The sequence below is a fragment of the Panicum virgatum genome, chromosome 1K (genome assembly GCF_016808335.1).
Source record: "Panicum virgatum strain AP13 chromosome 1K, P.virgatum_v5, whole genome shotgun sequence".
Classification (NCBI taxonomy): Eukaryota; Viridiplantae; Streptophyta; class Magnoliopsida; order Poales; family Poaceae; genus Panicum; species Panicum virgatum.
This window is the reverse complement of record NC_053136.1, coordinates 3,871,290-3,887,937: the sequence shown is the minus strand read 5'-3', so window position 1 is coordinate 3,887,937 and position 16,648 is coordinate 3,871,290.

Below are 16,648 nucleotides of genomic sequence, written 5' to 3'. Positions count from 1 at the left end.
ATATGCTCAGACCTTTAACCAGCTATCCCAGTATGGTGGTTTTCATGTGGACACTGATGAGAAGAAACAAGATTGCTTCAGAAGGGGACTTAGTACAAAGCTCCAGGACAAACTGGCTCTCACTACTTGCAACAACTTTACTGATCTGGTTAATAAGGCCATCACGCAGGAAGATGCCACACTAGCACACAAAGCTGATAAGAAGAGAAAAGCACCTGCTGGATCCTCCAGCAATGCACCCCAGAGGTACAAACTGGTTCAGACAGGGAATCAGCAGGCTTCAAACCGTCCTCCACAGCAGGGCCGTTGGGTCGCTAGGCCACCCCAGCAATAGCAACCGTGGGTACCTCGTTTCCCGACACAGCAGCAGAGGCCGCTAATGCTACAAGCTCCACGCCCCAACAACTACCCTTGTTACAATTGTGGTAACCTGGGGCACTTTGCACGAGACTGCCGTCTGCCACCTCGGCAGAACATCTACAAGACTCCAGCACTGAGTCAAGGTTCCAGCCAGAAAGATCAGAAAAAGAAGGTTGTACCTGCCAAGACTGGTCGTGTGAACTACACCACTCTGGAGGAAGTCCCGGAGGGCACCCAAGTGATGGCGGGTACGTTCTCCGTTAATCACTGCCCTGTTACTGTGCTATTTGATTCTGGAGCATCTCATAATTTTATCAGTGAAGCATGTGTGGCACGACTTCACTTACAAGTAACATGCCTAGAGAGACCCTACATTATTCAGACACCTGGCACCCGGTTAAATGCTGGCCAAGTAGTTCGAAATGTTTCCCTTACCTTGGGTGGGAAAAATTTTCCACTCACTCCCATTGTTCTTCCAAGTCAAGGGATAGATATCATACTTGGAATGAATTGGATGAAGAAGCATGGCGTTATCATCAATACCTCTTCTCGTATTCTTCAGTTCAACTCTTCCATGTATGGTTCTATGGACATTCATCTTTCCCAGCATGCAATTCCAGCCACTGTCATATACCATCTGGAGGGAAAAATTCTAGAAGTAATTCCGGTGGTTTGTGAATACCCCGATGTGTTTCCTGAGGACTTGCCAGGCATGCCTCCCTATCGGGATATTGAGTTTGTCATTGAGTTACAGCCTGGCACAGCCCCCATATCTCGAAGGCCATATAGAATGACTCCCAGTGAGTTAGCTGAATTAAAAATCCAGTTACAAGAGTTGCTGGATAAAGGCTATATCCGACCGAGCACCTCACCTTGGGGTTGTCCGGCTCTGTTCGTAAAGAAGAAAGATCACGGACTGAGGCTATGTGTGGATTATCGACCGCTGAATGCAGTCACCATCAAAAACAAATATCCACTTCCTCGTATTGATATTCTTTTTGATCAATTAGCTGGAGCTAAGGTATTCTCAAAAATAGATCTACGATCTGGTTATCATCAAATCAAAATCAGACCGGTGGATATACCAAAAACAGCTTTCTCTACTCGTTATGGTTTATATGAGTATTTGGTGATGTCTTTCGGATTAACCAATGCTCCCGCTTATTTCATGTACCTCATGAATTCGGTATTCATGCCGGAGTTAGACAAGTTCGTCGTGGTCTTCATTGATGATATCTTGATCTACTCCAAGAATGAGGAAGAACATGCTCATCATCTTCACATAGTACTTCAGCGTCTGAGAGAGCACCAGCTTTATGCCAAATTCAGTAAGTGTGACTTCTAGCTGAAGGAAGTGCCATTCCTCGGTCATGTCATATCTGCGGAGGGCATCTCTGTGGATCCCAGTAAAGTGCAGGATGTACTCGATTGGGAAGCCCCAACTTCAGTCCCTGAAATTCGCAGTTTCTTGGGTTTAGCTGGGTATTATCGTCGGTTCATCCCAGAATTCTCCAGAATTGCGAAGCCGATGACTGAACTTCTTAAGAAGGGTGTCAAATTCTATTGGAGTGCCCAATGTGAGGAAGCTTTCCAGAAATTGAAGACACTTCTCACTTCTGCTCCAATCTTGGCCCAACCAGACACTACAGAATCATTTGATGTGTACTGTGATGCCTCAGGCACAGGACTCGGCTGTGTCCTGATGCAAGAAAACAGAGTGATTGCTTATGCTTCTCGATCACTCAAGAGACATGAATAAAATTATCCCACTCATGATCTTGAATTAGCAGCTGTGGTCCATTCACTGAAGATCTGGCGACACTATCTCTTAGGTTCATTGTGCAACATCTATACCGATCACAAGAGTCTCAAATATCTTTTCACTCAAGCTGATTTGAACATGCGTCAAAGAAGATGGCTTGAGTTGATTAAAGATTATGAACTCGAAGTGCATTATCATCCTGGCAAGGCGAATGTAGTTGCCGATGCGCTAAGTCACAAAGCTCACTGTCATTGCATCTCAGCTATACCATTAAGCAAATCTCTTTGCTTTGAAATGGAAAAGCTGAATTTAAGTATTGTACCACATGGCACATTGGCTCATTTAGAGCTTACTCCTACTCTTCGTGATCTCATCATAGCGGCACAAAAGCAAGATAAGGGGGTGAAGGAAATTCAGAGAAGACTATTAGAAGGAGACCCTAAAGTGAATTGCTTCCACCAGGATGCTGAGAATGTGTTATGGTTCAAGCACCGACTAGTGGTGCCTAAGAATTTTGAGCTTAGAAAACAGATCCTTGATGAAGCCCATACTTCACGACTATCAATTCATCCGGGTAGCAACAAGATGTACCAAGACCTGAAGCAACGATTTTGGTGGACTCGGATGAAAAGGGAAATTGCCAAGTATGTGTCCGAGTGTGATATCTGTAGAAGAGTTAAGGCTAGTCATCTCAGACCAGCTGGAACTCTCCAGCCCTTGAATATTCCAGAATGGAAATGGGAAGATATAAGTATGGATTTCATCGTCGGCTTACCTCGAACTCAAAAGGGTTACGACTCTATTTGGGTTATAGTGGATAGATTAACCAAGTCGGCACATTTCCTCCCAGTTAAGACGACGTACTTGACCAAGCAATATGCGGAATTGTACATGGATCGCATACTATGTTTACATGGTGTGCCAAAGACTATCATTTCCGATCGAGGAACTCAGTTCGTTGCTCGTTTTTGGGAGCAATTACATGCTTGCTTGGGAACGCATCTTATTCGCAGCTCTGCATATCATCCTCAAACAGACGGCCAAACTGAGAGGAAAAATCAAATTTTGGAAGATATGCTCCATGCTTGCGTCTTGACCTATCCACATAAATGGGATCAATGTTTGCCGTTAGCTGAATTCTCTTATAACAATAGTTATCAAGAGAGCATCAAAATGGCACCATTCGAAGCACTGTATGGTCGTCGATGCCGTACACCTCTACATTGGTCTGAAACCGGAGAAAGAACAATATTTGGGCCTGACATGGTTCAAGAGGCTGAAGAACAAGTTCGCCTTATCCAAGCCAACTTAAAGATTGCGCAATCTCGACAGAAGAGCTATGCAGATAAAAGAAGAGATCCACTCGTCTTTAAGGTCGGTGACCACGTCTATCTCAAAGTATCACCTTGGAAAGGCGTGCAAAGGTTTGGAATAAAGGGAAAGCTAGCTCCCCGCTACATCGGTCCATATTCAATTGTGGAACGATGCGGTCCTGTGGCTTATCGGTTGAATCTTCCAGCGAATCTTTCTGCAGTTCATAACATCTTCCATGTATCGCAACTCAGAATGTGCCTTAGAGTTCCGACTGAAGTTGTGACAAGTGACTCGATTCAATTAGAATCTGATCTCACTTATTCTGAGCATCCTATCAAGATTATTGATCGCAAGGATCGAGTTACTCGTCGCACAACCAACCGATTCTACAAAGTTCAATGGAGTAATCACTCCGAAGATGAAGCCACTTGGGAGAAGGAAGAATTCCTGAGATCCAAGTATCCGGAGTTTTTAAACGCTCATCCAGGTACTACATCTTCGAACCCTTTCCGCCTGTTTGAATTCTCTCATGCTTGAATCTCGGGACGAGATTCTTTTAAGGGGGGAAGGCTGTAACACCCCTGTGTTAATCGTCTCGCTAATCATGAGTTAACTCGCTAATCGTGGACTCAAATTCGTCGTTAACACTAATCGCGTTCGCGTAGTAAACAGCTACTTAGCTGTGTTCGATCTCGTTTTTGTCCTTGTTCCGAGCTCCAAATCAACTTTCGCCCAAAACGAAAGTTGTAGATCTTCTTTTCCTCTACAACTTTTGTTTTGGCCAAATTTCATGTTCCCATATGAAAATTTGAGTTTCAACTGGTCAAACTCGGGCAAAATCATTTAAACGAAGAAACAGTAACTCCACTGTGCTCTCCACTGTGACGCCCCGACGCCATACCGGCGACTGTGGCCGGCGGCGAGCTTCCACGCGTCGGCCATCGCGTCTGTGCGCCGCTCTTCACCTCGCGGACGACCTCGAACCTTCCTGCCCCGTCCCGTCCTCCCCTTCCATCCTCATCCTCAAGCTCGTGCGACCCGAGTCGAGCAGAGTCGCCGCCGTTCGTCGCGTCGGCCACGGCTCGCCGCCCCGCCTCGATTCGTCGCACCCCGAGCTGCACAGCCTCGCCGTCCACCCACCCCGACCACCCACGAGCGCGGCCGAGCCCCTACCCGGCCGAAATCGCGCACCAGACCACCATCCACCATTGAAGCTCCGCCCCGAGCTTCGCCCCTCTCGTCGACAACCACCTTCCGGCCATCCTCCGCCCGAAATCGACTCACGGTGAGCTCAATCGCGGCCTCCTCCTACTCCCCGACCTATTCCCCACCCGAATCGGCGCCGCCGGCGTCGAATCGGAGCCGCGCCGCCGCGGAACGCGCCGCCGCCGCCCGCGCACGCCGCCGGCTCTTCCTGGGCGCTGCCCTTCGCCGCTGCCGCGCGCCCTAGGGCCGCCTAGCCCCCCTGAGGCTCACGCCGCCCCACCCCGCGGCCGCCGCAATTCGCCGCCACCGGAACGGCCGCGCGCCGCCGCCGCCCAGCCCCTGCGCCGCCGCGAGCCACGCTGCGCGCGTGCCCTAGCGCGCCGCTGCGGGCTCCGGCCTCGCCTGGCCGCTTGGGCCGCGGGCGGGTCGCGCCGCGCCGCCGGCAAGCCGCGCCCGGCGAGCACGCCGCCGCCGCCGCGGTGCCAGGCCGCCTCGCCGGCCACGGCTGGGGCACGGGCGAAACAGAGGAGGTGGAGGGGGCGGGCTGGGCTCCCTGGCAAGTGGGGCCCTGCTGTCAGCCCCCCCCCCCCCCTTTTTCATGTTTTCCATTTCTATTTTCAGCTGAAGTGTTCTTAATTGCATAGAAATTCGTAGAAAATTCCTAAAAATGCAAAGTAAATTTTGTTAGATTTCTAAAGCTGGGATGTTTAGAAGAAAAATAGCTGTGCAGAGCAATTGTCACTTTTGCTCTGATGAAAAATTCAATTTGTGTTTAACCTAATTTATTTTGTACCACTTGTTCTATGACTCAAAAAATTATGAAAATTTTTGCAGTGGCTTAGTTCTTGCATGTGCAGTCCACTGTAAAAGTTGCAGATGCTTAGCCTATGTGCTTGGTTGTGCATCTGTTAGTGTTTGTTTTCCTTTTCTAGGGCTAAAAGAAATGTGTTTCTATATCAATAAATGTTAGAAAAATTTGGGTGGCATGCTTCCTGTTTTCAAGTTAAGCTCGCAAATTTTTGTTACTAGAGCTTATGCGCAATTGAGGGTTTTGCTTAGATTGTGCCCTAGCCTTACTCTTTTCTTTATATAAGTGTTGTTAGTTGTTATTTTCATGTATGTGTACCTCAGCAAAGCAAACTCCGGTTTTAATCCTTGCTGCTCTAAGCAAAGTCAGTAGTTGTTTTTGAAAGGAAACACTTCAGGCTAATTTGAGTTAACCATTTCATCGCATTATGTGCTCATGCATTGCTCTGTGTCCTATTTGTTGCATGACATATTTTATTCGTGTAGACGCCACGACCGACGCTGTCCACGAGCTAGTTGCTGAGCCGGTCCAGGAGCCACGAGCAGGAGCGCAGCAGGAGGACGCTGTTGAGCACGCCCCCGGAGACCTAGTTAACCCCGCTGACCTGCAAGGCAAGCCCCGGAGCATAACCATAATTTAAAGTATTCATCGTTTATTTAAGTATTGTGCATTTATGTTCTAGGAGTTGAATGGAACCATAGTATGCATGTGCTCTAGGTACCGTGGGCCTATACTAGTATGCAGGTGTCGATAGAAATGCTTTGCTAAATAGGATTTCGGTAGAAGTCGAGTGATTGCTGTCACTCGCGAGTTTAGGATCTTGATCCCTTAGCTTTGGCTTGAAATGAATTGTGGAGTAAAGAGAAATGGAGACCAGGCGGAAATGAGTTGGTTTTGGTATGGAATAGATGGAAAGTTAGCTCCGCCTGTGTCGATTGAGGACCGTTCCGTTGTTGGCAGTGCTGATCGAGGATTGAACAGTACTAACCACATACCGGAAGTAGGAGGTAGTCGAAACCGGTAAGCTGTGTACCACCTTACGCGGTGATTTGAATTCCGCCATGCTACGCTGGGCGTGGGAGTTGGGGGGTGTTGGATAGGATGCCGCCTCCGGGTTCTCCGGGAGTTCACTGCGAGGGGCCCATCACCTGGGTTTTAGCAGGCGTAGTTCAGATGCCGTGGTAATGTGGAAACAGTTGACGCGAGTGTCCCGACGGGGCTTGCATGTGTCGTGTGAGTTAGGTCCACCTTGCAAGGTTAAATCGGATCGATTCGCCGTGACTCGCGGTTATGAGAGCCTTGATCTCTTTGTGACATCGTAGTAAGAAAGTGGAATGGAAACGGAATGGAAAAGACTGGTTTGGAGTTACTAAAAGATAATCTGTTCCACCATGTGTGTTTTAGATGAATAGGCGAACTTAGTAATACTTGGTATACTAAATGGGGCTAAAATATTGAAAGTAAGGATTCACTTCTAGCAGCTTTTCAGCAAAAGCACTCCAGAGCCAAAAAGCTTTGCATGTCTAGGTAATGGGCTAAGTATACCCAGAGTCGGGTAAGCCTTGCTGAGTATTAGTATAATCAGGGTTGTTGTTGTAACCCTTCTGAGCAGGTTGTGTCCCTGCGGACTTCGAGGAGATCTGTGCGTCCTGGATTGGACAGCCGCTTCCTCCAGGTTGGACCGTCGAGTGGGCCCCGTCTTCCCCGTGAAGATTGGGCAGGTTGGCGTCACATCGGTGGGCAGGATGTGGAGCTCACCTTTTATCGTCGTCGTAGCTATCGTATTGTATTTCGAACTCAGTTTTAAACTTCCGCTGTGCGTTTGAACTCTGTTGTTTGTATTTAAGACTTTTATGTAAAACTGGTGTTGTAAATTAATTTGAAGATTTCTGTATGCTGGTAACACCTGTGCTCGTCTTCGTACGGGTCTAAGTGCAATTGTGATCCTGGAGTACAGTAGTTTAATCGGGATTTTACCCGACAGCCTGTTAGGTTACACCGTTTTAAGTGCACAGTAACTTGATTAATTATTAAGATGATGATTAGTGCATTTAAGCCGGTTTAATTTGGACGGTGCTGCTACATAAAGTCCCGAAGAATCCACCTGAGCGTCGATCGAACCCAAAGCTTACATGCAACCCACACGAAGGTGAATCCAGAGAGTACAACATTTCACAGATACATTACATTACAGAGTCTTAACTTAATTATTACAAACCAGTTTCGAAATCTCCGAAAAGTATTTGAAGTTCGAAAAGAAAGCAGTTCAGAGTTCATTGCAGCGGAAATAAAACGAGTTCTAAACGACGATACATGATGTCACGATGAAGCCCGTACATGACATCACTCGGCATTGACATCGTTGGCCGGAGTCGTATCCCACTCGACCGACCAACCAGGCGGTAAAACACACGGCCAAGTCAAATTAGCTATCTGATCTTCAAAAGTATCACCTGAAACAAAATTGAGCCACAAGCAAGGCTGAGTATACTAATACTCAGCAAGGCTTACCCGACTAGGATATAATTAGCCCTCTAACTAGACATACAAGTCCTTTGGCTTGAGGGGTTTGTCTTTGCCGAAAAGCAATAAAGAGTAAGTCCTTATTTTCCGATTTTAGCCTTCAAGTTCTAGTTTGATTAACCACTCTACATTAGCATCTACCCTAAAGCATACATGGTGAAAAACAATTATTTTTCATCATTCAATCATATTTCTCATCATCATTGTTCCACTTCTTACTCTATGTGGCAAAAGGGTTAAGCAGTCTCAATATCCGTGAGAGACGGGCGATTCGAATCGAATTTGTTAACCTGGCCAGGCAGACCTAAACACACGCATGGGGAATGCAATCACCCACGCGACTTTTCCCCTTTTTCCCCGGGCATGAAACAGGCCCACCGCCCTAGGGTGCCCTGCACCCGTGCGTGACCAAAGACCAGACAGTGGGGAGTATGTTCCACGGCCGGTTCCATCAGGTACTTAAGCTTACTGATTACCATATTCTCGGCATGTGGTTAGTACGTTCAAACGCTTAACCACCACTACCACACACCGCGGCCTTATCCATTTTTGCTAAACAGATGGGGTATCACGAGTACAACAACCCCGCCCGTAAACCTTATATTGCAGTGTGTAGCAGTCATTCAACTCCTATGAGCTCGCGAGTGACAGGAAATCACTCGACTTCTACCGAACCATTAGCATAGCCAACTAACGACCTACACATACTAGTGCTCAAGCATAGGTACCTAGGATCATGCAACTAAGGTTCCAAACAATTCCTGCAACTTAAATGCACAAAGAAAATAGGAATATAAATAGTTGCATAAATTAAAATAGGTAGAACATGCTCTGGGGCTTGCCTTCCTGAGCGGAGCTAGCCTTGGGCTCTTCAGAACTCTGGTTTAGGTCTTCAGTGATTTCAGTTAGGTTAACTTGAGCTTCACGCTGCTCACTCTCGGACTGTGGCACCAACTCGTACGTACCGTCGGGGAGAGTAGTCGAATCTATACGAAATGCATAAGCATGAGTTACTTTAGTGATAACGATTTATTCAATTCTTCACGATAGAGTTGTAATCCAACGCAACTTAAGATGATTTGCAAATATTCTGTTACATCCTTTTGGGCAATCATTTATAGAGTAATAATCATTATATCTGGCGTCACAAAGTAACTAGGGTGGATTTTACCTTTTCTCCCTATGCAGCAAAAGAATGATTTTTCCCATTTATTACTAGGTTAAGCATGTCCTTATCATAATTAAAGTTACACAGAGATTCTGGGTTTGAAATTTTTATGCAAGGTACATATCTAAGTAACTTGCCTACTGTGAAATTTTCAGCCCATTTCATGCAGCCTATTAACCATGAAAAATAAAACAAACAGCTACTGCTGGAAACAAAACTGAATTTTACAGGTCAAACTATGCAAGTTATGGTAACGAAATTTTAACTGAGTGTTTCCTACCTAAAGTTGAGCTATCCATAAATTTTTCACAATCAAACAATCTTGGTACAGGGCATGAAAAATAGTACAATGCGTATCTGCATGGATCAAAATTAAATTCTATAGACTTCTATAGAAAGTTCCAGAGCCTCATCTTTTACCAGAATGGTTATATACTCAAATTTAACCCCTAGAAAAATTATTAGAATTTTTCATGTACAGAAACTATTTTTAATGATTTAAAGTATCTATCTTCACCAAAAATCATTTGTTCCAGATTGACTTAACTAAAATTCCTAAAACTTTTTATTTAGACTCTGGTAACTAACATACCAGTACTGTAAAAGTTTTAACCCATGAAACATATCAGAACAACTTGAATAAATAAAACTATCCCTCCTAGGCATACATCAAGATTTATAGAAACTGATAGTTAGGCATGTCAACTGTCCACGAAACTTTTACACAAGACTATACATCTAACATGTACCCCATTGACCAAAAATGGATAACAACTCATGCTTGTAACTCGAGATCTAATATAAAATATATTTTCTTTGTATTTTAAATGAAGCAAAAACTGTTGAGCAAAAGAAAAAGTGTACGTAACAAAAGTTGTAGATTTCTTTGCAAAGATTACAGAACAGTTGAGTTTGCATTTTTCTGATTTTTCTACAATTTTTAAACGAATTTACAAGTTTGCTGATTTTCAAAACAAAAAGAAAAAGGAAATGTAAACTTGCATCTAGGCCCCTGGAACAATTTGGGGGCTCACAGACATGCCCTTGGCCGGAGCCAAGAACAGGGGAGGCGGCGGCGGAGGTTTTCCGGCGAGGAGGAGGCTCGCCGGCGGCGGGGATGGTGTCCAGGGGTGAGAGCTCACCGAGCTCTACCTAGGGGTGGGTGATGTGGTCGACGGGGATGGCCGGAGCAGGGATGGCGGCGTAGCAGCACGGCCGGCGGCGGTGGCGAGCTGCGACGGCGGCACTCCGGCGCGAGAGGAGGGGCAAGAGCAGGCCGGGGAGCTTCACGGCGCCATGAGGAAGCTAGCTCGGGGGTTGATTGGAGTCGGGGAGGGGCGGAGCAGGGGGTTCCGCGAAGGGCGGCGCTGGCTTCGGCTCTGCCCCGGCGAGCTTCGGTGGTCGGAGCGGACGGAGGAGGGGGCCGGTGAGCACCAAGGGGAGGTGGGGATCCCGTTCTCGGGCTCCGTTGGGGCGGAGGGAGGCCGGAGGTGGGGGCTCCGCGGTGAGGCGGTGCTCGGCGGCGGCAATGGCGTGGGCGGCGGCGTTCCAGGGCGCGGGGAGCGGAGTGGGGGCTGGGCTTGGGGTGGAAGGGAGAGGGAAGGAGCGGGAACGCGGGATGGCGAAGCAAAATGGGGAGGAGAGGGCTGCAGAGGGGAGCTCGGCAGGGGAGGAGTTAAGGACGGGCGCACTGGCATGGGCGGCGGCTCGTCGCGTCGCCGTCGTCGCGGAGTGCCAGCACTCGAGCGTGGCACAGCGAGGCAGGCGAGCACTCGAATGCGGCGCGGGGTCAACGGTCGGGGAGGGGCATACGTGGCGTGACCGGGCGGCGGGGCAGTGCTGGCGCCACGGCAGGCTCAGCGGGCTCTGGTGGCGAGGGTGCCGTGCGGGCGGCGGCAGCGAGCGGCGTCCTGGCGCGTGCGCACTCGAGCGGAGTAGGGGGGTCAGCGGCGCGGCGAGGCAGCGCGGCGGCAGCGAGCGCAGCAAGCCCGCGGTCAGCGGCGTAGCGAGGCACGCGCGGGTGGCGCGCTCAAGTGCCTGCGCGCGCGCAGAGCAGAGAGGGGAGGGTCAGCGAGGGAGAGAGAGAGGAGAGAGAGAAAGGGAGTGGAGAGAGAAATAAAAGTCAGCGGTTTGACTTGGTTCAAACTCGAAATTTTCAATTGAAACTCGAAAAATTTTGAACACGAAAGTTGTTCAAAATTAAATTTCCTACAACTTTCCTTTCAGGCAAAACTTCGTTTGAGCAACGATTTGAAAGTTAAAAATTTGAAATCAAGTTTAAATGAACCCACTGTTTTTCGGGGTTTTTCTCAAAATTTCTTATTGTAACTTGAAAAACTTTGAACACGAAAGTTGTTTATCTTGTCAAACCCTACAACTTTCATGTTGGGCAAAAGTTCATTTGGGCAAAGGTGCGAGAGTTGACTTTTTGGTGTATTTAAACAAAACTCGGCTTTTAAGTAATCACCAAAATAGGGTTTACTGTGTCATTTGATGTTAATGGCATGTTTAAACAGTGCTAAACACCGGAGGTGTTACAGGACACCGGCAGGGGAAGAAATCTTCATGACCAAATACCCGTAATGGGCAATGGTCATGAAGCGGTAGAGAGCTGGCCGGCCAATGATGGCATTGAACGGGAGGTTCACCTCCGCAACATCGAACTTGACGCTCTCTGTGCGGAAGTTCTCCTCAGTCCCGAACGTGACCGGCAGAGTGATGCTCCCCAGAGGGAACACCGGATGGGGGCCCACTCCAAAAAATGGGCGAGGGAGTAAGCTTGGACTCCGAGATCTGCAGCTGCTTGAACGCTGCATAGCTGATGACGTTGAGGCCGGCCCCACCATCTATCAGCACGTGATAGAGCTTGATGTTAGATATGACAGGGGCGGTGACTAGAGGTAGTACACCGGCCCTGGGCATGTGGTGCGGCGCCGCCTTCGGGACCCCCGGCTTCACCGAAAGGACCTCTCGGCGATGGGTCTTCACGTCCCGCCGGGAGACAAGATCCCAACTTCCGCCGTACATTACGTACAGCTTCTTGCGGCGGTCGTCGTTGTCGGAGTCGGAGTTGTCGTCGTGGTACACGCCCTTCAGCTCCCGAGCGGGGGATTGGTACCCCAGCTCCTTCTCCCCGGTAGCGGTCCCGCTCTCGGAGGCTTTCTCCTTGCCAGACCGCTGGCGAGGAGGGGGTGAGCCGTCCTTGGAGGACTGCTCACGCCGCCCACTGACCCGCTTCGCGAGTTTTTGGATCTCGCGGCAGTCAGCGGCGTTGTGGCGAGCGGTGGGATGCACTGGGCATGAACCTCCGCTGCCACCTTGCGGGCACGGGCATTTTCCATGCGCATTCTGGCCCCCAGCCGCTGCCGCAGCAGCTGGTGCCGCTGCTGCAACGGCTGGACCGCCGGGTTGCGGCTCCCCGCGACTCCGGTTCTTGTTCTTCTTCTTCTTGCCACCGCCCTGGGCGGTAGCACTGGAGCCACCAGCTTTGGAATCTCCGTCTTGGTGGACTGAGTGCCAAGCGCAGCCCTCAGCGGCCCTGACACACTTGTCTGCCAGGGAGAAAAGCGTGGTAACGCTTTCCACCTCGTGCGTCGCTAGCTTCTCGAGCATCTTCTCATCACGTACCCCCTGACGGAAAGCAGTGATAATGGATGCGTCAGAGATACGAGGAATGGTACCCCGTACCTTGGTGAAGCGCGAGATGAATGCCCGGAGTGTCTGCCTGGGTTTCTGCCTCACGGTGTGGAGGTGAGCCTCCACACCATGCTGCTGGTACGCACTGGCGAAGTTCGCTATGAACCTCGCACAGAGCTCCTCCCAGGACTGAATTGTAACACCCTGGGTGTCTGCACAGTAATTAAAAAGGTGTCTGCACAGTAATTGTGTATGTTTGCTATGCATCATGTGCTTGAATTGCTTAAAAAGGATCTTTTTGTAAATATAAAGGTTATATGTGTAATTTTAATTTTATGCAAGGTCCTTTCTATAGTTATGTTGAATAGGTTGTGAAATTATAGCTTTTGTGGAGGGTGTTTTTGCAAAAGTTCAGTGCATTTAATGCATGGCAGCAAAATTTGCTTTTAAGTGTAAGTTTAAAGTGAAATTGCATTGAAAAAGACAAGTTTCCTTTGAATTCAAAATCCTTTCAATGTTTTAAATTTTAGATCTTGAATCTTTGATCAAATGAATTTTTGCACAACATCAAAGTTGTAGATCTTGAAATGTTGAACAACTTTCATGTTGAGCACTTTTTCATTTGAGCCCTATTTTAAAAGTTATTGCTTATTTACATAGTGGTCCCTGGAATTTTTGGAAATTGCAAAACGACCCTTATCCCCATCTCCCACCTCCCTGCTCTGTTCTCGCCGCCGCCCACCGACAGCGCCGCCCGCCGGCGTCGTGGAGAGACTTCCCGGCCATTAATTCGCCTCGCACTGGCACCCACGCGTCGCACCGCTCCTCCTCCCCCTCCTGTTGCCTCGCGCTGGAGCTCCCTGGTCGTGCCACGCGCGCCGCCGAGTCCAGAAGCACCCGCGCCGCCGCCACCTCGCCGTCGCGGTGGAGAGCCCGCTGCAGAAGCCGCCGCACCCTTCTAGCGAGCGCCCGAGCACTACAAGAGCCCCAGAAATCCATTCCTCTCTCTCTTTTGCTTCCCTCTCGCTCCCACGCCTCGGAACGCTGCCGCCGCACCACCCTGAACCCCGGCGAGCTCACCTCCGCCGCGGAGCCGCCACCACAGACCCGCTCCACCCCAATAGCCCCCACCATTAGCCGCGCCTCGTCCTAGCGCAGCTCCCAGACCGCTTCCCCTCGCCCGAACCTCACCGGAGCCACCCCGCCGCCGTGCTCCGAGCTCCACCGGCCGCCGCTCGCCGTGGACCGATCTCCTCCCGCCCTCATTTCGCGACCCAAGAGCCTCCAGAGAACCGCATCGACCTCTACTCCATTTCCCCCAACCCATACCTCGCCGCTGGTGAGCCCCTCGCCGGGAAACAGCCGGTCAAACCCGCGCTTCCCCTTTGACCCGACCCGAGGACCTCGGGTTTGAAATTCCAGAAAACCCAGGGGGTTATTTGAATAGGCCTAGACTCAAATGAATAGTGCCTTAGGGACTGCTTTGTAATGTTTTTCAGTGAACTTTGAAATTCAATATCAATTCGTAGAGAATTCGTAAAATAGCAAATCTTGATGTTTTGGAATCCTCTTGAAGATCTCTATGCAGTAGAACCATAATATGTTAGGCTTTAGTTACAAGTTTTTGCTGTAGATTTGGATTTGTGTTACTAGTGCATAAATATTAGTAGATTTTATCTTTTTCTTATCTACTGTTTGAAGCCTGATCTTGCAATGAAATTTTTATGGTGATTTACCCATATGTATATGGTGTTTCTATAAAAATTTCGTGCTTTGTTCTTATATGTAGCTCTTTCTTTGATTTAACCCTTGTTTGGTAGACTTTAATTATGGTAAATAGTTTATGTTCATTTTAAATCATGAAAATAATTCTGCATGTTCTTCTAGAGTATCTTAGCCTGTCCAGGAAGTTTGAGCTTCAATTCTTGGCTAGATCAGGAGCTAAAAATATATCTTGCTGATATGTTGTCTGTTTTGTTTATTTTCTCATATTTATTTCTTTGTAGATAAAATCATGAAAAATTCACTGTAGTTAGTTGATTTCTGTGTCAACCTCCTGTTAAATTTTTAGCTTCTTATTTGCTCTAGTTTGACCTGTATAATTCAAGCTTTTGCTAGGTGTTGCTTGCATGAATGATTTGTTGTGGTTAAATGGCTACATGTCTTGGCATGATTTTTACAGGGTAGCTTAATTTGTTCATGTTCTTCTTAGGGTAATTTTTGCTAAATTTATTACTATTTGTGCTTTGAGTTATTTATTTATTAGCAAACATGGAATTAATTGCTATAGGAATCAACCACCACTCATTTTATGAAGTTAGTGTAATGTGCTTGTGCTGTTGATCATGATGCCTTGTGTAGTTAAATTTGGTATTTAACTACTCTATAAACGATTGCCCATGTGTGTATTTATAATGTTGTTCTTGCATTACATATAGACACGACTGCCTTATCGGACGGGACGTACGAGCTGATCCCGGAGTCTGACGGAGGTGTTATTGAAGCTCAGGTAAACACTGCTGAACTAACTGAAACCCCGGACCAAAGTTCGGAAGAGCCTAGGGCTGAAATAGTTAGCAACTACCGAGAAGGCAAGCCCCGGACATAACCTATATTTCAAATTATTATCATTTACTGTTATTATTTACTTGTGCATTTACAGTTCTTAGGGTTTGAATTGAAACTCTAGATTCGTGATCCTAGGAACCTATGTACTGAACACTAGACTTGAGTTCGACTACTTGCTAAGCTTATAGGACCGGTAAAAGTCGAGTGATTGCCTGTCACTCGCGAGCTTTATAGGAATTGCTTGTTTACTTCTGTTATCAATATAAGGACGACGGACGGGGTTGTGATCGATATCATGACTTTATGTGAGACCCCGTCTGTGTTGATGAACTTGCTAAGGTCGCGGTGTGTGGTAGCGGTGGTTAAGTTTTTGAAAGTACTAGCCACATGCCGTAAATATGGTACGCGGCAAGCCTAGTAACCGATTGGACCGGGGAGTGGATATACCTGACACTCTCTCTTAGGGATAGGTTTTATTTTATGTTGCGCAACACTACGACTTCAAGGGACAAGGTTTGGCCTTGGAGCTCTGTAGTCGCGGAGAGTGTTCCTATCCACAAGCCGGAAAGAAAGGTCAACGGTTGTTTGGAAACGACCCGACGGTGTTCCAGACGTGTGTGTTATGTTTGTCTGGCCAGGTTGAATTTTGATTCAGAATCGTCCGCCTCTCACGATGAAATGAGACTGCTTGATCCCTTTGCCACACAGAGTAATAAGAGCAACAATATTATTTATCAATCTTGATGTTTGCTTAGTTTTCTACCATGATTGAATAGTAGTTGCTTACATAGAATGGTTAATCAACTAGAATCTTGAAAGCTAAAACTTGAAAGTAAGGACATACTCTTTATTGCTTTTTAGCAAAAGGAAAACCAGAACCTCACAAAACCTTGCATAGTCTAGCTAAAGTGGGCTACTTATACCCGTTGACGGTTAAGTCTTGCTGAGTATTAGAATACCCAGCCTTGCTGTTGAACTTTCTTTCAGGTATGAGTTTTGAGGATCAGATCGCTAGCTTGACCTACCCTTGCTCGTTGCCTCCTGGCTGGTCCGTAGAGTGGGATACGTCTGCGACCGGCAATGACTATGACGAGTGATACCATGCTTGGGCTAGCCTGGTGTCCTTTTGCGACGTGTTGTAGCCGTCGTGTTTTATCTTCCGCTGTTTTAAACTCTGAACTTATAGTTGTGGCTTGTATAACTGCTTTACTACGTTTGGTCTTGTATTAATGCTTTAGAACCGGTTTGTAATAACTTTTATGCATGTGATGTAAAAATTGTGGTTGTAATATCTCTGGACTCG